The sequence below is a fragment of the Camelus dromedarius genome, chromosome 4, assembly GCF_036321535.1.
Source record: "Camelus dromedarius isolate mCamDro1 chromosome 4, mCamDro1.pat, whole genome shotgun sequence".
Lineage (NCBI taxonomy): Eukaryota > Metazoa > Chordata > Mammalia > Artiodactyla > Camelidae > Camelus > Camelus dromedarius.
In genome coordinates, this window is record NC_087439.1 from 25,232,106 (window position 1) to 25,255,261 (window position 23,156).

At 35.0% G+C, this 23,156-nt stretch overlaps 1 protein-coding gene across 8 annotated transcripts in view; it reads right to left on the reverse strand.

Annotated features, from left to right (window-relative positions):
• The window catches only part of GTDC1 (glycosyltransferase like domain containing 1), a 348,210-nt gene that overhangs the window by 323,827 nt on the left and 1,227 nt on the right, over positions 1 to 23,156 (reverse strand). For 2 of the 8 annotated variants that reach the window (XM_064484741.1, XM_064484743.1), the window contains exon 2: positions 20,331 to 20,545. The exons of the other annotated variants lie outside the window; for them this stretch is intronic. The gene's annotated coding sequence lies outside the window, so the exon portion shown is untranslated. The remainder of the gene's footprint in view (positions 1 to 20,330; positions 20,546 to 23,156) is intronic. 8 annotated transcript variants of the gene reach the window in all.

The window sequence follows — 23,156 nt, forward strand, 5'->3', positions numbered from 1 at the left end:
ATTAGGTCCATGTTTTTTAAGCAAATACAAGTATTAAATGCCAGGTTCCTTACACTGTGGCATTAAATCACTAATCAAGACTTTTGAAGGCCATTACCATTCTTCTGGAGGCAGGTCGTTTTTATCTTTTTAGTGCCAACACTAGTACCCAGCACATCATGGGTCCTGAAGAAAATGTTTTTTAAAAGGATGACCTCAGCAATGGCAGTGGGTATAAATAAATGGAAGAGTGTATAAAATTAAGCAATGACAGATGACTTTCACTATCTGAAGAACTATCTGAAAATAGACTGCCCCGTAAGTGAAAGTTAGGCTAAGCAACGCACATTTAGTCCTCCCTAATTTATACGCCTAGATATAGGCCTGTGAGAACCTAAAAGGACAACCAAACATCCAAGTGTTTCTCCTCTGTTCTACCGTGACACCCATCTCCATGATTATTCATGGCATACAGAAAATATCCGTGAGTCCACCATTTGTATACAAGCCACTGAGGGCTTATTTGCTTCACCCATGCCACCATAAATAGTGCCTACCCTCAATAAAAAGTTATGTTGATCAATACAGGTTAAAGTAAAGGATTCTCATAAAAGTTAAAAGAAAAGGAGAAAGATATGAATTACATCAGAGGATGAGTACTGCACCACCACCTCAGATTGCCCATAGCAATCCCCGACTTAACTGGGTGAACACTACTTATATCAAATGATGGCCTCTTTATTTCTGTCTGTTCCCTACTCTAGAATTATAGCCATGCAGAAAGATCTACTTTGGGGGCAGCATGATGCCTGCAGTAGTGCACTCTTACATATATTCAGTCAACAAGTCACACTGGAGATCTACTACTTTAATACACCCTAAAGGCTTTCTATTTTGAAGATTACTTATGTAAATGCTCAGTAAATATTACAGAACATCAACTGTGTGCCAGGCTCTGGGCACTATAGGAGAATCAAAGATGAGTAAAGCATTCAATGAGACTACAATTTAATAAGAATTTGACAAATATTCAAAGGACTGTAATATCCTAGTAAGAAAAGTACCACCATAAAGAAATGAGAGACTTTGAAGAATGATTAGGATTTGGACAGGAGGAGGTGAAGAAGGGTTTTCAGCAAAATAAAAAGAAAAAGATGCAAGTATAGGAATGTCGACCAAGACACTACAGTATTTGTTGCGTATAAAAAAGTAGAAAATAAAGGTAAAAAAAGCAGACTAAAGCCTAACTGAAGAGGGCCTTCAGTGCCAAGATTATATATGAAAGAAAGTTTTAATAACAAAAACAATAAAAAATAAATTAAAAATAAAACACAGTTTCAAGGAAGAAAAAAGCTACTAGAAGTTGACATTGGTCTTGATATGGATAAAACACTAGAGGAGGAAAAACAGAAATTAGGAAAATTAGATAAGGAGCATTTTAATAGTTTAAGGCTACTGACATCTGTGTAACATAGTTAAAAGAAGAAAAGTCATCAAGAAAGGACTGACAATATTCAATTATATTTTAATGATAGGATAATATACAACAAAAATATTTCTCTAGATGTACATAAAAATTTTTACTTTTTCTTAAATTTCAATACTAAAAAAGGGAGTAACAAGGAAATTCTAATGCTGGCTATGATGGAATAACTGGCACTAGATGTGTCCTCTTCCCACCATAAATCAGCCATAAAACTGTAAAACTACATATAAAACTGTTTTCAGACACTGGACAATATGGCACAGAACCATGATCGCTGAAGAAGGGAAACCAAGAAGATGAGCCCTATGGTAATCACCCCAGTTTTCTAGATGGAGGTACTCGATGCACCATGGCACAGAGATAAAAGGTGCAGGTGGTCAAGCTGAGTTAAGAGAACAGATATTAGAGTCTTAATGAGGCTGTGGCTAGAATCTGTAAGGATGCAGTGCATCAGACAAAGTAGCTGTGCACAGAAAAAGCTCCAGATATCTACACAGGGATCCCATATGTACGTTCATGGTGAATATTATAATATTACCGCATGAGGCTGGTAGAAGAACAAGTACAAGAGTGCAATAATCTTAACACTACCCAAAGGTCACATAGGCCTAGAAGCAGTCAAGATTAGAACAAGAAAGTAGAGAGTGTTCATTGATCAAACATGGCATTCAAAAGAAGGTGAAGGGTCACACCTTAATAATAGGATTAAATTAGCGCTAGAGTAAGGCTACTCAAGAACAATTCTAACAAAGCTTCAAAACCAGTCTCAAGAAGATCAAGATAATCCACAAAGAACTTAAAACTGCCTGCTAAAACTAATACTCTTTTTAAAAAGACAATAAAATTGGGATACTCAATAATACAACATTCACAATGCCCAACAGCCAACCAAAAATTACAACACATGTGAAGAAGAAAAATGTGACTGATAACCAATACAAAACAATAGAAAACAGATCCAGAAATGGCAGAAATGATAGAACTAGTACATTAGGACTTTAAAACAGTAGGTACATTAAAAGAGTACTTAAGAATGTACTTAGAATTACTTCAAATGTAACATAATGATGAATGAATGAAAGCTATTTTAAAAAGTAGAACTTCCAGAGATGAAACTGGAGGGGAAGGTACAGCTCAGTGGAAAAGTATGTGCTTAGCATGCACAAAGTCCTAGGGTCAATTCCCAGTATCTCCATTAAAAAAAAAGAGAGAAAGATAAAATTTAAAATACATAAATAAACTTAATTATGCCCCCCCCAAAAAATACAAAAACAAAAACCAACAAAAAACAGAGATGAAATCAAACTTTCTTTAAAAAAAAAATTTACTACTTGGTCCTGTGACAATGTAGAAGATAATTTAACTTTAAGGCATAAAGATAAAAACTGTCCATATAGAAGCAGAGAAAAACAGGCTGGGAAAAAAAGTGAACTGAACTTCAGTGACCTGTGGAATAATATCTAGTCATCAGTCATATATGTAACTGGAATGCCAAAAACGGAGAAGCAGAAAAAATTTCTGGAAAAAAAAAAACAGCCTAAAAGTTTTCAAATTTGAGGAAAACCATAATCCCACAGATCCAAGAAACTCAATGAACCTCAAGCAGGATGCATACAAAAAAACACTGAGACACATCATATTAAAAAAAAAAATCTAAAAATTGGTGGTAAAAAGAACATCTAAAAAGCACGAAGGTTTAAAACACACAAACACACACATTAGGATATTGGATTCACAGGAGGAAAAAAATTTAAGGAACCCCATTGACTTCTCATTCAAAGAAAAGGGGGGAAAATGTAAGCCAGAAGACAATGGAAAGATATTTTTTAACTAGCTGGAAGAAAAAAGAAAAAAAAAAAACTGTCAAGGTACAATTTCAAAGATAAAGGCTAAATAAAACATTTTTAAGTAAAAGTTGAGAACTTTTTTGAGAGCAGATCTGTGCTATAAGAAATGTTAAAGAAGTTCATCAAAATGAAGAAAAATTATACTACATGGAAGCACGGATCAACATGAAGGAATGAAGACCACAAGAAATATGCAGGTAAAAATAACAGACTTTTCTCTCATTTTTAATTCCTCTAAAAGAAAACTGACTGTTTAAAGAAAAAAATAAAGAACAACTGTGATACTTTACATAATATGCAGAAGCAAAATATATAACAATACTACAAAGAACAAGAGGGAAGAAATGTCATATATTATTATAAAGCTCTTATATTATACATGATGGCATTATTTAAATAGATTGTGATGTGTATTATAAATCCTATAGGAATCACTAAATTAAGAAATAAAAAATATACAAAGATGTGTAGCTAATAATCCAAAAGGTAAAAATAAACACAAAGAAGATACTCAGCTAATCCTAAAGAAAGCAGGAAAAGAAGATTAAGGAATAAAGAACAGATGGGACATATTTCCAGTGAAATACATCTATTCAGAAACTTTGCACATCTTTAACTGTTATTTGTCTTCTGATTACTGAATTGCAGGAGTTATTTGTATATTGTCAATAGAAGTTCCTTACTACAAACTGGCAGATACTTTCTCCCATTTGGTGGATTGGCTTTTCACTTTCTTGATGGTGCCGTGTAAAGTATAAAAGTTTTTAATTTTTATTAAGTCCAATTTATCTATTTTTTTCTTTTGTCACTTGGGCTTTGGTATCTTTGAAGAAGGCTTTCTTAACCTAAGGACATGAAGATTTACTCTTATGTTTTCATTAACAGTTTTTTTAGCTTTAGTTCTTACATTTAGGTCTATAATCCATTTGGCATTAATATTAATAGATGGTATAAGAAAAGGGTCCAACTTTATTCTTTGCTAATGGATACACAGTTATCCCAACAACATTTGTTAAAAAGACTATTTTTTCCCTGTTAAATTATTTGGCACTCTTGTAAAAAATCAACTGAACATTAATGTCAGGGTTTATTTCTGAATTCTCAATTTTATTCCACTGACCTATATATCTGTCATTATACCAGTATCACACTGTCTTGATTACTGTAGTTTTGCAGTAAGTTTTGAAATCAGGATGCCCTTCACCTTTGCTCATCTAATTTTAGGATCTGGTTTTCATTTGGCTGGGGGCAGGGGGAGGAGGAGAGGGTAGACAGCAAGGATTTTGATAGAGATTGCCTTGAACCTGTAGATCATTTAGAAGAGTACTCCCATCTTAATAATATTAAGGCCTCTGATACATGAACATGCAATGTCTATTTATTTCTTGAATTTTTCCCAACAATTTTTATAGGTTTTGGAGTACAATTTTTCTACTGCTTTTGTTAAATGTTTCTATTGTTTTGTTGTTGTTGTTGCTATTGTAAATGGAATTGTTTCCTTAATTTCACTTTTATTGTTCACTGCTATTGTGCAGAAATACAATTTTCTGTATAATGCTGTTGTACTTTACAATTTGATGATCATTTATTAGTTACAATAAATTTTAATGAATTCCTTAAGACTTTCTATATTGTTATCTGCAAATAAGACAGTTTTACTTCTTTCTAGTATGGATGCTTTTATTTCTTTTTCTTATCTGTCTTAACTAGAACTTCCAGTGCAATACTGAATACAATTGGTGACAGCAACATTTTTGCTTTGCTCCTTATTTTAAGGAAAAGCATTCACTCTTTTACCATTAAGATGTTAGCTATGTTTTTATATAGATGCCTTTTAACACGTTGAGGAAATTTCCTCCTTTTCCTAGGTAAAGTGTTTTAATTATAAAATCATACTGCATTTTGTCAAATGATTTTTCTGGCTAATAAGATGATCATTACCTTGAAACCAAAACCTGACAAAAATAATACACTGCCTCCATCTTAGTCAGCTCCAGCTGCCATAACAAAACACCACAGACTGGGTGGCTCAACAATAGATACTTATTTCTCATAGTTCTGCAGGCTATGAAATCCAAGACCAAGGTGCTGGCCAACTGTGTCCCAGATAAGGGCATCCTGGTTGTGTCCTCATAAGACAGAGAGAGCAAGTGAGCTTCAGTCTCTTCTTCTAAGGACACTAAAGCCATTATGGGGGCTTCACCCACATGACATCATCCAAACCTAAGTGTCTCCCAAAGATCCCACCTACAAACACCATCACAATGGGAGTTAGGGCTTCAACATATGAATTTTAAGGAGTATACCAAAAATTTTAAACTTGCTCTACTTGATATAGGGCATCTATAAGAAATTTATAGCTAACATCGTAACAGTAAAAGTTTGAATGCTTTCTCCCTATGACTAAGAACAAAGCAAGGATGCTCACTCTCACCATTTCTATTACATTTTACTAGAAGTCCTAGTAAGTGCATTAAGAAATAAAACATACAAAGATTGGAAAGATGTAAAACTCTATTTGTGATTAACACAATCATCCACATAGAATATCCTGAGAAAAATCACACAAAAAAAGCCAAAAGAATTAATGAATGAATATAAAAATCAACTGCATTTCTGTATACTAATAATGATCAATTGTAAAATTTATTTTTTAAAAAATACCCTTTCAAAAACATTCAAAAATATAGTTTGTATCCTATTCACTTAACAAAAGACATTGGAAACCAGCATAATAAAAACTATAAAACATTGCTGAAACTAAAGAATACATAAATAAATGAAGATAAATCATGTCTGTGGATTAGAACAACTCAATATTGTTTAGAAATTAATCCTCCCTAAACTGATCTATAGATTCAATGCAATGTCAATCAAAATTCCTACAGGCATTTAAAGCATAAGCATAAAGCATATTAGCATATAATTAACATGGTAATGGAAAGGATTCAGAGGGCCTAAACAATTTCAAAAAAGAACCAACTTAGACAACTTACACCACATATTTCAAGACTTAGTATGAAACAGTGGCATGACAGACATACAGATCAACAAGTGATAATCTATGAAAAGACCTACAGTTGTAAGATTAGTTGAATTTTTAAAGTTTCAAGAAAACTCAAAGAAGAAAAAGACAGTTTTTTGCACAAATGGTCCTTGGAAAACTAGATATGGAAAAGAATGGACTTTGATCCTTACACCTTACACTCTACACAAAAATTGATCAAAATGGACCAGAGACTTAATGTAAAAAAGCTAAAACTATAAAACTTTTAGAAGAAAACACAGGAGAAAATCTTCACAACCTAGAGTTACTCAAAGACTTCTTAGATAGAACCAAGAAAGGAAGGAAGGAAGGAAAGAAGGAAGACTGGTAAAATGGATTTACTCAAAAATTAAAACTGCTATTCAGAAGACACCATTAATGAAAGTAAAAGAGCAATCTACAGAGTAGGGAAAAAATATGTCTGACAAAGAACTTGTTTCCAGACAGCTAAAGAGCTATTAAAACTGAATAAGAAAGCAAATAATTCAATTTTTTTAAATGGGCAAAAGACTTGAACAGATACTTCACAAAAGACAAATGGTCAATATGTAGATGAAAAGATCAATGTCACTAGTAAACAAATAAAAGCAAATTAAAACCACAATGAAATACCACACAGACCCACTAGAATACAGAATTAAAAGAATCATAACATCAAGTGCTAGCCAGAATGTGAAGCAACTAGAACTTTCATACATTTTGGGGGGATATGGTACAGTCACTTTGAAAACAGTAGGACAGTTTTTTACAGAGTTAAACATACCATTCCATATATCATTATAATCCTAATCGTAGGCATCTAACCCAGAAGAATTAAAGCATAAGACGCAAAGACTTGTCCATAAGCATTCATGGTAGCTTATTCTTTACAGGCAAAAACAGAAACAACCCAATGTCCATGAACAGGTAAGTGGACAAGTAAACTCTGGCACATTTATACAATGAACACTAAAGTGAAAAGGAACTAACTACTAAAACATACAGTAACACAGGAAGCTTCAAAACCAAAAGAGTGCATAACATGATACTACTTATATGGAAATCTACAGCAGGGAAAACTAATTCATAATGACAAAAATGAGATCAGTAATTACCTGGAAATGTGCTTCAGAGAGGGCACATCGATGCCCTTATTGGTTTAACCTCTATATAATAGGTTTTTCATTATCTTTTTTTCAATCAATTATGTATTCAACTATGAACTATGTGCCAAGAATGATTCTAAGTGTATTGGTACAGTAGTAAACAGAACAATATCCCCTGCCTTCATCAAGCTTTCATCCTAAAAAGAAAAAACTTACAATAAAAAAGTAAAAGTAAAATATACAGTTAGTGTGGAGAAGTGCTAACCAGAAAAAGCAACTGGAACAAGGAAAATGTTTTAAATAACACGGTCAAGAAAGGTCTCATTAGGCATGTAACATTTCAATAAAGACCCAAGAAAGGTTAGGGAATAAACTAAGCAGTAATCCGGGGGGCAGAGCCTTAGAGGCAGAGAGAAGGGCAAGTACAAAGGCCTTCAGGCCAGCTATCTAGGGGATGACAGGATCAAGGGTGAATGGGGGGTAGTAAACAAGACAGTCATAAGATAAGACTTCAGGTGCGACATCATGCAGAACCTTACAGGGTACTACAAAGACAATTTTTACAGTGAATGGGAAAGGAAACAATTGAAGAATGACAGAATTTGACTTATGTTTGAACTATGATTATTTTGGCTACTGCACTGAGACTAGAGTGAAGTGCTGGGTTATAGGTTGAGAATTTTAAAAGTAAGCCAGGAGACCAATCAGAAGACTATTAAAATAATCCAAGTAAGAGATGAGAATAGGTTGGACCAGGTAGTAGTGGAGGTGGTGAGAGGTGGTCAGATTCAGATTCTAGGTGTATTTTGATGAAGAGTCAACATAAACTGATAGATGAGGTATAGATGTGAGAGAGGAGTTAGGGATGACTCCAAGGTTTTTGGTCTGAGTAACATGGATGGTACTGTCATTAATTTAGATGGAGAAGACTAAAAATGAAACAAGTTTGGGTAAAAGGATCAACTGAGTTTTGAGCACTTTAGATTTAAATACCTTTAAATATCCATATGGAGGTATGGCACGACAATTGGATATATGCCAAGAGTTCAAAGAAAAAACCTCTTGTAAAGATTTTTTTTTTTGCAAAGTAAATCGCTGGTTATCATGGTGTATGTGTGTTTGTGTATGTTTGTGTAAAACATTCAGGAAATAATCCATACTTGAATTTAATACATTAGGGCCTCAGCACTAATGGACTGTGTGTTTTCTGATTTGCATAAATCCATACAAGTCGGCTAGGCACTTCACACCTTTATTTTTACTTTCACATCTGAAGTACAGCAATATGGATAGATAAGGTGTGTATTTAAGATAACAACGTGAACAGACACATTCCTGGAGCTATTGCTATTTAAAAATGACACTAGCATCAAGATACTCATTCTTATTCTGGGAAGGTTTTAAAAAACAATCACTTGTTATGAAACTAATTGCACTGCCAAATGCTTAAGATCATATGTAAAAATCATCATCTTCTCTAGATTTTACTGTTTTAAATCAAGGAAAGCAATAGACTTTGTGATTAGATTTAGAAGCTTGGTTTTGATGCTTATAACCATCTAGGTTCTAAAGTGAATAACGTCTCCATGCTACATCTCATAAAGGAAGATACTCTGTGCATTACTAATGTGCAAAAATGGTATATAAAAATACCAAACTTCAACTGGAATTGTAACATGGGCAAGCATGTTCAACTGGTGACTGAAATCAGTTTTTAAAAAGTAAAATTTTCAGTGTAAATGAGCATTATTTCCTCCCAGCCATCTATTCATTTCCAATTCCATGCCTTCAATTACTCCTCATGCTAGAATGTCCTTCTTCCCATTCTCCTCTTACAAGGCCCAGCCCAAACTCAGTCTCCTCCACAAAACTTGCCCTGAACCCCAGTGGCATTCAGTTGTTTCCACATTCCCACAGCATTGCCACTTAAAGGTCTGGAGCACCTATGTCACTCTGTCATTGATTAAGTTTACCTATTTACACTAAAGCAGAAGATCCTTGAGGACAGAAAATCTTAAGTCATCTTTGCCTGTCCTAAAATGCTCAACAGAGTACCTTACATATCAGATTGTAGGTATTCAGTAAAGCTTTGTTCAACCTTTAACCTAAATTAAAATCTTATTAAACTAAGATGATCAAATACACTTAACTCAATGGAATATAAGCTTTAATTTCCTTTCATCAATTCAAATATAGTCTTCTGGATTTCACCTACCCATCTCTCCATAACATCCCAGTTAAATCCTACTGCTTCTCAATCATTTTCAAGTATTGTAAAATACAACCTAGTCCAATTTACACCTTTAATTTTACATTTTATTCAAAGAGTATCCATGCACCCCACCTCTGCCCAGGCCAGCCAAGATAAAGAATGTAATCAGTTTCTTTCAAAAGACAAACGTAATCAGTTTCTTTCAAAATCCTTCTTGGCTTTTTCTCTACTTCCTTTCTCACTTTCTGGTTCCTCCAGATCAGAACAGGCAGAGGAAGAGGGACAAAAGTCCTGTGTGCCTACTTCCATGGAAGTGTAGCCATGAAATAAGAGGATATGTCATCTACATGTACTTATTGACCACTATCTTCTCTCATTCTCAAAATCCTGTTTGGAAAACATTTACGTTCTAGCAAAAAAGAGGCTGGCCCTTCCACCCTGAACAGTTCTCTTGTATGGGAGATGCATTCTCAGGCTGACCTCTTACTATCCTACCCAAAATCCTCTTCAAAGACAAGCAGCCCTCCTTGGCAGGATCCATCAAGATAACTCAAGCCTGTTTACTTCCCAAGGGATCCACCTGGTCGACCAAAAAAGAAAACAAAAAACAAAAAACAAAAAAACCTCATACCTACTTACCACACTAAATGTAAATGTCAACTCTTTCTATTACTGCCCTCTCTTTAAACAAGCCATCTCACTAGCTCCGGTCACTCTCCTCCCCTCCAAAAGTCTAAGTTCAGGAATCCTCCAAAAATCTAAGTTCAGGAATGCTCCAAATTCTAGGAGACAGATGCTATGCCCTCTCAAGAACTCTTCAGAAGGTGCCATTACTGTATCAAGAAACAAGATTCTGCAGCTCATTAAACATCTAGACAAGAAATTAAGTATCAATCTACCCTTCTGGAAGACATATCCAAATCCTGGGCTGAAAACAAAAGGTCCTTTTGGGGAGAAACAGGGAAATGTCACAGAACTAACCTTCCACTAGATTAACAATTCTTCACTTGAATGACATTTGTAAAACCCCTTTTCTAATTTCTCTTATGTATGGAAGTGGGTACTGCAGTTCTAGTCTCCTTTACTAAGCCCCACATTCCTCTTTAGAATGTAAGGATACTTACTAACCTTTGTTTCAGCCTTGGAGCTTTAGCTGAAATTCTGAAAACAGAGAAGTCATAGTCATCATCCTATTATCTTAGGTATGATTTCCCTGCATTACATGTACTGCTTACTTATTATAAGGGAAACTTCATTTTAAGCAACTAAATGTGAAACAAAAATTTACCAAAAAAGGGTGTTGCACAGAATTTTGCAACAATAAACAGTAAACGGTAATAACAAGTCACTCTATTCTACTGATATCTTTACTCTAGTACCCTTGTCAAGCCAAAACAACAGTGTTCACCTATGATCTTAATTACCTCACATTTACGATCTCTTTCTCTTTTACGTCCCACCCATTTCCCAAAGTCTACAATAGATTCACTGTCTCCATTCACAAAATTACTTCCCACTCACCTCAAGGAAATGCAGCTTTAACCATGGATTATGAAGTTAGAGGAAAAGGAAATGAGGGAAGGATCCACTCAGTCACTGCTCTATTAAAATAAACACAGTAATGTATGCCTACTACATCTTTACCTTAATCTTTCTTCAATAGTCTTTCTTGAAGTCCATGAAAGTCAGGATCACTATCTTCCTTATGTCCTATAACCATGACTAAAGAAGTCCTAGGTAAAACATACAGGACAAAAAGATGTAACTGATAAATTCTTAAGACCCTCTAAATATCAATGTTTTGTCATCTCAAAAATCAATTCATGAGAACTTACTACGTGGCAGGATGAGGGAGGACAAAATTTTTTTCCATCACTGAGAGAAAATTAGTTTTAAATTCTTTAAGTTTCTTCTTCTCCTGATTAAACTCAAATCAATTACTGGCCCAAGAACCATAGTTGCTTGCCTGCAATTATGTTCTCAAATTCCAATAAACAGCACTTTCTTTCTGCAATAAATTACTTTTTCATACTCACATCTATGAGACGTCTTCTCAGTTTCAGAACGAACAGGTAAAATAAGAATAACTATAACCTATCAAGCCATATTTATGCATTATTCTATATATTTTTAAAAAGGTTTACTTTAGGGAAAAATTATAGCTGCAATCTACAAAGGGATCTATTTACTGTCCCTTCCCCCTTATAGGTTTCCAGAAGACAACAATGGAATTCCTGATTTGAATGTACTATCAACATTAAACCCATATGTTTCTTACTAAATACATCTTATCTATAAGGTAAACAGGTTTTGCTGCTCTATTTAAACATACACATGCACACACAATCATAGTCTTTCCTAAAGTACCTTATATTTGAAAATGGGAAAGTTTTCCAAATATTAATCACAATTATGCCAAATAAAATCTTCAGGGCAGTTCAATTATAACACAATGAACGAATGACGGAGCATTTTATTTCAAAATCCCTGAGTTTTAGAATCTGAACATCTATAAGAACATCTCTTTCATTCCAGATTCAAGAGTTTAAAGCATTCAAATACTACAACACACCTGTCTCTCAGTTATAGGCATTGCTTCAATGAAAAAACAGCTTAAAAACCATGAAATGAAATCAATTCCACATAAAGCCATCGTATGACTGTGATCACTAATCTGACTTGTAAATTAGATGTGTGTTAACTTCCACTAGTCAGCAACCCGCAGATCTTTTTCCTAACGGGATGGCTGTTAGCTGCACTGCACTCTGACCAAAAATGTGCACTACAGCGGTGGCACACTGACAGACTGAATAGTATAGGCCTTAAATAAAGATTTCAAGGTAAATCATGAGGAAATCTTTCTCTGTCTGTAGATGAGCTGTATGAACTATATAAAATATAATCTATGTTTTATAGCTGCCAGAGTTTTTGTTGAATGCTAGATGAAAAAAATGTTGAAGATTCACTGAGGAAAAAAATGGGATTCAACTCTGAGAGAATCCACCCACCTCATTTCCCAGCACTGCTTTCAAATCCTCTATAACTGGTATAAATAAATGTATACCAAAAGCAGGGACTCCAACCAAATAAAATATTGATTTGCTTCAGAGAATACTTTGATGTTGCAGTTTTCTTATGATTCAGTACTCCTAGAAAATACACAGGTTTAATTCCAGTTCATATCTGCTCATTAAATCATCTTAAGTGAATTTAGTTAATAGATCTGAAGACATTAATTTATTAATAGTTATTATTAATTAGTATCTATTAATTTATTAATTTCTTAATGTTCTGTGCATATTAATACTGTACAGTATGATTTTCTACTTACTACTGAGTTCAAGAGCCTACACAAAGGGATATTTTCCTAGAAAATTCTAACTACAGTAGCTTTTTGCAAATAGAAACATATTCTAAACACTCTAGGGGAGAGTAAAATTTCAAAAACTCCTCCAAAGAAAAACTTCCATGTGAAATTATAGTCCTTACATTAATCTTTTTTAGGTAAATTTTTTTAGGTTGAGCAGATGTTTCTCTTTACAGTATTTTCCTAAGTATAAGAAAGCCCAATACTAAAAGGTGATAATTATTAATTTCCATAATAGACAGGATCTTTAAAGTTTGATTAGCAAAGCAATTACTAAATATCATTATGGAATAATACATTACACATTCCCCATGTAAAGATCAAATTTACTTCAATCATCCCCAACCCCCACCAAAAAAATCACTTTTATTTAGTCATGAAGTCCTTGGAATCATAGTAGGGCTTGATGCCATACTGGTGTCATACTCTGCCAGTCATCCAAAGAATATGCCAGCCTTCTTTTTCAACTTCTTTGTCTACCAGTGCATCACTGGACCCAGCAGGCAGTTCACCCAGACAATTTCAGTAACGGATTTTGGCTCTCTCTGCATAACAGATGAAAATCTTTATGAAGTATCCAGTTTGTCTTATAGCTGAGAGATATGAACCTGCTGCAGATGTCAAATCAAAATTCTTGAATGGATTTTTATCATCAGTGTTACCTATAAAACAAGACAGTGTCACCAACAGCATTGTCCTAGAGAATATCTATTTCAGTAATGCTAATAAGCTTTCTGCATCATAAATGATAGTCATCTATTTGCCTAAAACAGGGGTCAGCAAACCAAAGCCTGTGACCCAAAATTCAGCCCACTGCCTGTTCTTACATAACCATTTTTCATTATAGCTTTCATGCTATAATGGCAGACTTTAGATGCAACACAGACTGTATCACCCATAAAGCCTAAAATATTTACTATCTGGAGCTTTAACAAATAGTTTGCTGACCCCTGACCTAGAGAATATTCCATGGGCAGGTAATATGATACCCCATGTTTGTTGCATGGAGAACATGAGTGTGATGACTCCGGTATTCCCCTGCCTTACTTCCATCCACTGACTTAACAAGTATTTCTTGGGCAGGTCTGTCACTTCAGTGTAGACAATTAGCTATGCTCACTTTGCTTTCCACTTTGGATCAGTCCTGCCTTAATCCAAGGGGTCAACAATGGCCTTGGGTAGGAAGAAGACAAGCTCAACCTCAGGTCAAATTCTGGTTCTCCAAAGTTGGCCTCGACTGTGTCCCCAAGTTCTCTTGCTTCTGGATTTCTGCTTTATATCCACCATTCACCATCACAGGCTTCCTGTGTAGATGTGACTCTTAAAAGTCTATAGTTCCTATGGTCCAGAAACCCTAGGGCAGTAGGCTGAGTCACAGCATTCTTTGACTAAACTGTGCCAGCTACCCCTGCCTGAACAGCCACCCTGTAACGTGAATTTGTTTGGGGCCCTTGTGAAGGGCTTCCATGTTCCAACACTCTCCTGGCTTCCTCTACTCTTCCTGATCATGAATGCCCCTGGAATTCATCAATTTCCTTTTACATTCAAACCTCTGGCCTGTAAATCTATGAGTTAAACCTTCTCAATTAGTTTGTCATTCTATTTCTTGAGCTCAGTTCATACAATAATCGGATACAAGAGCACAACACAACAAAACTCTATTCAGATGGATTTCTCAGCCTAGGACTACCCATCCCTTATTTTTTAGCAACTGCCCCAAAAGGGAATATATCATCCCCAAGCAGCATCCAGAACATCCCTTGTCCTTTTTCCCTCCACCACTGCTAGTTTCCCCAAAGTTTCTACATCTGCTTCATCTGAGAGTGCTACCATCCTTTCTACCCACCCGGGGTGCCTAGGATACCTGTGTCTCTTGAACATTGCTTCAAAATGCCTCTCCTGCTTCTATCAAAGCTTTAACACTCCTGTTTCTACTATAAATGGGAAAAGGGGGTTCCTTGCCACTATTGGACTGCAATGGAGTAATGTATTTGGCTAGAGTCCTAGGAGTCAGAATATAATTCCCCACAGAAAGACATTAATAATCCACAACAAGGCTATGCCCATACTACTAATGGTACTATAGAATCTATCTGTAATTCATATCATATTGTTGCTAATAACTAATTCACAAACACATTAGTAAGTTGTGGACTGTCTAGAAAACAGCTATGAAACGTCAGAAAGACTTTACAGCAGACAGATTAGCCTAGTGTAGAGACTTCAAAGAAAATGGCAGTTTATTTTCAACAAAGTGAATTTCACTGCAACCCTAAAGTACATGGTAAACACCTCTTAAAACTGCATGAATAGCTCACAACCAAACGAGTGGTATCACTAATGAATATGATGACTGGAATGACCATAAACCATTATCTCAATTCTGCATAGCAACCAACATACATCAATCTTAAATAAAAATGAAAATCTTCTTTAAAAACACACACACGAAGTTTCTGCCCACTTGGGGAATGACAAAGAACTCTAGTGACATACCCTTACAATCAGGAAAAGAAACTATTGGTATGAAGTCCATATTCCAAAGGAATACTCAGAAGATTAAAACTTTAAAACTTTCTTCATTTGATGAATCTAGCCTCCTTCCCTTGAAATAGTTCTCAAACTTCTTAGGATCAGGACTCATTTGTGTTCTTGAAAATTGAGGACTTCTAAGGGCTTTTGGTAATACGAGTTATAATTATCAACATTTACCATATTAGGAATTAGATGAGAAAATTTTAAGTGTTGGTTCATTTTAAATTTTAATGACATTTAATATGACAATACATTTTATGAAAAATTACTTTATTATATAAATAAAGCTTAGTGATAAAAAATGATACTATTTTATAACTTTTGCAAATTTCTTTCATGTCTAACTTAATAAAAGACAGCTGGATTCTCATATCTGCTTCTACATTCAATCGGTTGTGATACATTGTTTTGATTGAACTATATGAAAAAAAATAGCCCCAGACAAATATGTAGTGAGAAAAAAGGAAGTATATCTTATTATTAATAGCATTTTCAGGTAACTGTTCTTCGTTGATACTAAATCAAAACTTAACAAGTAGGAGTTTACAAATTTATTGGCTGTAATATGAAATCCAGTATCACATAAGCTTTTCGTATTCCGTTACTTGCTTTTTATAAGGAACTTGTACCATAACTTTGCAACACTGATCACCTTGAAAATATTGGTTCATTGAGTTATATAAATATTCCAAATCTTGACATAATTAATACCACAGGAAAAACTCACACTCATTAATATCACCACCTATTCCATCAGAAAAATCTTTAAAACTGGAAAGCTGACAAGAGCACAGCAATAGATACAAGTCTTCCCAAAATTTTAATTTTCACTTGAAAGCTCAAATTTTATCAGCAGCAACAAATATTGTCAGTTGTTTTCTCTGAAATAACAGTCTCATTTTGTTCACTTTCAAGAAGATGAATGCCAAATATCCAAGTCTAAATAATCATAGTTTGTCTGATAGCCTTTCTTCCAAGTAAAAATGTTTCATGCAAAATATGGCTAGTTCAGCTCGCAACTCAAAACATCACATAAGGGTTTTTCCTTGAGACAAACAACATACTCTGGATATGCAGCAGAAGCGCCTTTTGCATATTTCCTATCTCATCACACAGAATATTAGAACAGTGTACTCAAGAATCAAGATTTAATAAAACTAATCATTTTTACTGCTTCATCAAGGACATTCTCACGTGAAACTGGCTTTTTTTTTTTTCTTTTTCTTTTTTTTTTTTCCTGTGAATGTGTGGCAGTGAAGAATGCAATGATTACTAGTACAGTCTGGTGCCACTGACATTTAATATCTACTAAGATGCCCACAGTTTTACCCACCATTGCTTTAGTATCAGCAAGGCAAACATAAAACAGTGGAAAAGGCGAAAAGTTACTATTACTATAAAAATAGTTTTAACCTCATGGACCCCCTGAAAGGATCTCAGTGATCCCCCCACAGGCCTGTATACCACAACTTGAGAATGACTCCTGTCTTAAGGAAACACTGAAGGCTACGAATGATGGATGACCTGTCCTCCCCAAATCCATAGTAAATATCTCCCATCATAAGAAATATATTAAATATCTGCATGAACTCTCTCATTGTAACTCAAAACTGGTCTAATATGTTCTCAAACTGAATTAATAATAATATAAGTACCAGTAGCAATTAACATTTAATGAGCTCTTATTTGTATTGTATCATTTAATCCTCATAATTCTATTAATTCTCTGATATATTCATGCTACAGATGAGGAAGCCTGAGGTACCGAGAAGTAAAGCCACTTTTCCAAGGTCATGGTAACAGTTATCAGTATTTATGGATTCAGGCTTTACTAAGTACTTTGCATACTTCACCTCTTAAGTCTTAACAATCTTTTTTATTATCCTTTTTTCCTTTATAACTTTTTATACTTTTATTACCCATTTTACAGACAAGAGCTTTGAATCAAAAAGGTAAAGTACCCTGACCAACGTTACCCAAGTGTTAGATCATCTACACACAAGGCCAAGTCTGTCTTACTCCAATGAGCACACTACTCATTCTGCCTCCCTATCCCATACATCAGTATATGCTTTGTACATAAACAGCTTGATGGTTACAAAAGTCTTACATAGTTTTAAAGTCAGCTGCGCAAGGCCTCTATTTGGAATAACTTTTATTAATTTGACTATCTCTGTCATCAAATAGAACAAAACCTACTTTCTTTTAACACAGTATAAACATATAACATAGATCGAGATAAACAGTTCATTAATTCACATTATTAAACACATATCTGTGTATGACAACTCAATGCAGCTGAGACTACTCTTTAAAAAAAAAAACACTCAATACACTTAGCTGATATTATCCCTATATTACAGATGAGGAAACTGAAACCCAGAGAAGTAACTAACTTCCCCCAAAGATATGCTGTTCATAAATGGCACAGAGTCAAAATCAGTTTGGACTGATCCTAAAGCCTAAACTCTTCAATTACACCACCTGCATATATATAAGGTCTCTGGCAATGAGCTAGGAACTGCTCACAAGGTCTGGATGCAGAGCTTGCTCATATCATATCCACTCTACCCAAGGCAATTAAGATATGAATCATCTTGTATCTCAAAGACCAAGAGGTGAAAAGGAAGCTGGTGCATGCTGAAAATAAGGAGCAATGTTCTGAGGTGCTTTAAGTAAAGCATCCATAGGTAATGTTGAAGAAAGAAGTAAAATTCACTTAACAGAGGTGTCAGATAGCATATATCTCTGTGGCTAAGATAAGCTTGCCTCTGTTTAAAAACAAAATAAAACAAAAAGCCTAGAGGAAAATGTCACCACAGCTACATAGCCTATCTACAGATTGCACAATAACTTTCAGATGCCAGGAGCCTAGGAATGCTGCAAACCTCAGTAAATGGCAGCAGAAATCATCTTCCTAAAACACTCCAAACTCTAATCAATCAGAAAAATGTTCATTTCAAGTTAGGATTTGTAAAGGTCAGGGGTTATGCCCCAATGTTTGTTCCTATTTCATGGGCTTACATTGCAAAATACTGCTTAATATTAAATCCCAAGGGGGACAGGAAAAGAATCAAGGTCTATCCAGCTCAGTTCACTCTTACAACTTGTTGTAACAACTTGCAAGGAGTATAACCATTTTGAGATTGGACAGAGGAGTGTGGCTTTAATTTCAATTGTGTCCTCAAGGAGTCCCCACACACACTTGACATTTGACAGGAAGGTGACAAAATGGAAGGCTGTGGTGTACCACCTAAAAGGGCAGGCAGTGCAGGCGAGAGATGAGCAACTATACTTGCCACAGAATACCATATTCCGGATTCCCTCTGTGGCAAAGGGAAAAAACCCTATAGAACCAACTCTATCTCCTCTATCAGTGATTCCTAGCATGACCAAAATAATCAGAATCTAGTCAGGTACAAGCAGCTGACGGATATATAGAAAAAAAAATTCAAGATTGAGGTCACGTCCCTTGACATGCATCATTTACCCTAAGGATTCCCCCACTATCTGAATGAATTTCATGTACTTCATCTCATTCAGGTAATTGAAGTTTTCCTCTTAGAGTTGTAAAGAGTTTACCTCAACATAATTAGTAAACTGTCCACTTAAAAACACTACAAAAATTACCACCCCCTCCTCTCTACACATATATACTCCACCATCATTAAAAGTATGAGATTTTGGCCTTCACGGGAAATTTAGTTCAAAAGTCCTCTTTTAAAAATTAGCACAAGAAATTCTACAATAAAAGTTATGGTCATTACCTTTTTAATACACTGTTTGTATTACTTGTTAAAGACATGGTAATTTGGGTATTCAATACATGACTACTGTTCTGAAACCAAATTACAGGTTCAGACTACTAAAGATTTCACGACTTGCCTCAATACAATAACTGGGATTGTATGGAGAACAAAATCAGAGGTCTCTCCTTTTTATGAGCAGGCATTTAAGGGCCTTTTAATGAGAATTTACTCTTTAGTATATAATTACTAATGAACAAAAATAGGGCCTTTAAATTTACTTCTTTATAGTGCCATAAAACTTCTATTTGTAAGAAATATAAAATAATAATACATATTAATCAAACTCAAGAAAAAGAGAAACATGAAACACCTAACAATACATGATGAAAATTATATACCTTCTCTTCTTAAATAAATGACCTGCCAGATGACTAATGATGCCATTTTGTATATGGATATGCTTATAAGTTAAAATACAGACTCCCTAGTGCTAATGATGGCAATGAAATATCTGAACCTCTTGTATGAACTACAAATTTCTATATGAACATTGATTTCCCACACTTATAACAGACTTACTGTTAGGGTGAACGTATACCTAATCAACATTTATTTATCACCTGCTATGTGCCAGGTACCGTACTAAGTGCTGAGCACACGGCCAGGAACAGCACAAATTCAGTCCCAACACTCGCGGTACACGGTCTAGAAAGAAAGATAATGAACAAATGTACTACAGGAAAGTGTAACAGGCACTTGGTCAAAAGCAAGCTCAAAACTAAGACATGGGTAGAAAATCAAACACTTGAAAATAATTAGCTACCACTGAAATTGGATAAAATTCACCTAGTAACTAGGCCAAGAAGGCAGAACAAGAGCAGGGTAGTCAGAAAGGGGATCTAAGTAACGACTGGATAATCCAGGGTGTCCTAGAGTCAGATGCAAGTGAAAAGTTGACAGCTGACCCTGAAAAAGAAAGCTGAAAGTAAAACAGCCAAAGAGCCCAGCTCTCAGCTGGCCTGACCTGAGTATCTAAGAGTGAGCGCGAGTTCAGGAGGCAGCAGCAAAGTTATCGTGACTTTAAGTTCTGCCCCACTGGAAGTAGGACGCCAACCATCCACCATGGACACGACCAGGTCCTCGCTCCCTGAGAAGAGAGGGGATGGCAAGGAGACGGAGATGGCCAAGCAGCAGAGTTTTTAAGCAGGCTTAAGACAAGGTTCCAGGTCTACAAAGGATCTGGAATACAAAAAGAAATAACATAAGAAATGTATCAACTCTATGGATTATTTAATGCTAAGGCAAGATGGTGGAATTGCTTTCTGGTTACTTTTAAAAATAAATACCCCCCAAAATTATAATCTTAAATTTAAGTGACTTAAGTGTGACCTTCTTCAAGTGTGGAAAAAAAGGACTAGATATTCTCACTAATTCTTACCAGTTGTTGGATTCTATACCCTAACTCCATCTAAATCTATACTGATATATTCTAGATCTTCACACACACTTCCCTAAAATGTTTACGCCACAAATTTCAAAACTCTTGATGAGTAAAAGTATTTTTAAAAATGAGAATCTCATAGTCAAACTGAGTACATGCTAAGGATACAGTAAGACAACATACCTCTGAGAGCAAGGGATGTTCAGGGAACCAGAACAATTACAGATCCCAACTCCTGAGGGAGATGGGGATCTTAAGGTATTTTCAGTCTTAAACATCAATTCAAGGACTGGGTTGAAGAGACAGAACAGGGAGTGGGTAGACCAGGCAGACTGAAACTGACATAGGAGCCAGTAATGATAGATATGAAATAATTTGCTCCCTATAAATTAAGCACCATCCTCATCCTACTCTACTGTACAATTGTATTCAGTAATAGTGTCAGTAGAAAAAAAAAATTGCATGTAGTCCAAAGATGGAGTGTCCCTGTGAAGACCACTATTTATATAACTCAACATACTCAAATAAGAATCACACTATGGAAACAGCCCTGCATTTACCCAAACATTATTTGCCAAGGCCATTCAAAGAGTGGAGAGGTGGTACTTTCCAAAAGGAATACTTGAAAATTTTCCTCAGTTACTTTTTTAAATAAAATAAAATACTCTATAATAATGTATTGAAGAAAGAGAAGAGAAGCCCAGGAGAAAAAGAAAATACAGCAGGGTTTGTTTCATTTTTTTGATTTTGGGTGGGGTTTTTGTTGTTTTCTTGTTTGTTTCGCTATGTACAACATAGCGAAAAACTGTCTAAAATATCATTTCAAGACAGCTTGCCAAGGTAGTCTGAAGTCTGAAAGTCATGTTGCTTACAGAGATCTACATACTGAAAAATATATCCTTATAAAGTGAAACCAAGGCTAAAAAATGTGGCCTACTATTAATTAGGGTCATTTTATTCATGGTTTTCAAACTTTGCTCCAGGGGAAAATTCGGATTATTTCAGATCAACTTAAGTGTCCTATCAAAAAATTTAAATAATATTGTCCTTTCCCAATTTCATAGTTAATAATATATATTAAAGAACAAAATTCTCAATATTAAGATCTTCCCTCAGTTTTTCTAAAATATTTGATACCTGCTATCTCTTTCAATATTGGAATTCAGCCTAACAGAGTATCTGATTCAACACAAAAACGGAAATGAGTTATTTCAAGTTTATAATATCATGATTCATGACTTCCAGGCACTCTGCTACCTTCTCAAGTTTGATTAAGGCCAGCAAGACCACAAGCATTTACAGAATACCCACTACACTTGACATGAGTCATACACAGATGAATAAGACATAGTCCATCTTACATGAAGCCCCTACCAGGGAAAGTGTACACAAGCCAAAAAGGATCTACTAAATGCCTGCAAGTAAACACTGGGGTGGGAGATGCAAAAAATTCTCCCCACCCGAGAAAGGACTTCAGGACTTCTGCATTTGAGGACCACTAAGAAAAGGGATGCTGAGGATGCTGGAATTCAATTACTACATGAGTACAGGACCTTCCTTCCTAATTAATATCAAGACTCCATACACCATCACTCTAAGACCCTTGAAACGCCATTCTCCTAGGACTGACATAGACTTATCTAACTCAATATGACTAAACATTCTTAAAGTGAAAATAGTTATTTAATTCAAACAAACTGCAAAGTACTGTTTCAATTAATGAAAGAATGGAAACATTCCCAAAATATGTTTCATTTGTATCTAATGAGTCCTCACAAACTAAGGAAGATACTCAAAACACAGGGGAAAATTTTAAAAAACCAAGTAATTATTAACTTTTACAACATCAAAATCAAAACAAATTTCGTATAAAAATATCCACTGAAGAGGTCTGAATTATCTACTTAAGTGTTTAGTTAAGTCAACTACTTCTATTCAGTTCATGTTAAATCTCTTCAAGAAACTTGGATTTTCTCTGCAAAATAATGGGGCTGGATTAAACTGCTGAAGTTCCTTACAAATAGAAAAACTCTGTGCTTCTGAAGTCCATAAGATTAAAATGTCAACACGGTTTCATAACAAAAATAAAGAAACCTTCTTAACTTCTCAAACTGGTAATGCTATAAAATTCAGTTTCCTACCTCATTTTAGTATCATGGCTCAGATCTTACCTATCCAGTTTTCAAGTCTGAAACACAAGATCCCAAAGAAAATACATAATGAAAGGCAGTGGGACCCGAGGAGACTCTAATCCACATCAAATGTGGAATACACTAATTAAAATTCAATATTGCACTTGGTATGTGGGTTCCTACATGAAACTCCTGCCATGCTTTAGCTTAGGGATAAACAGGTTAATAGAATCCAATAAAATGGCTCTAGTGAATTATACTGGATTTCTTTACAGCA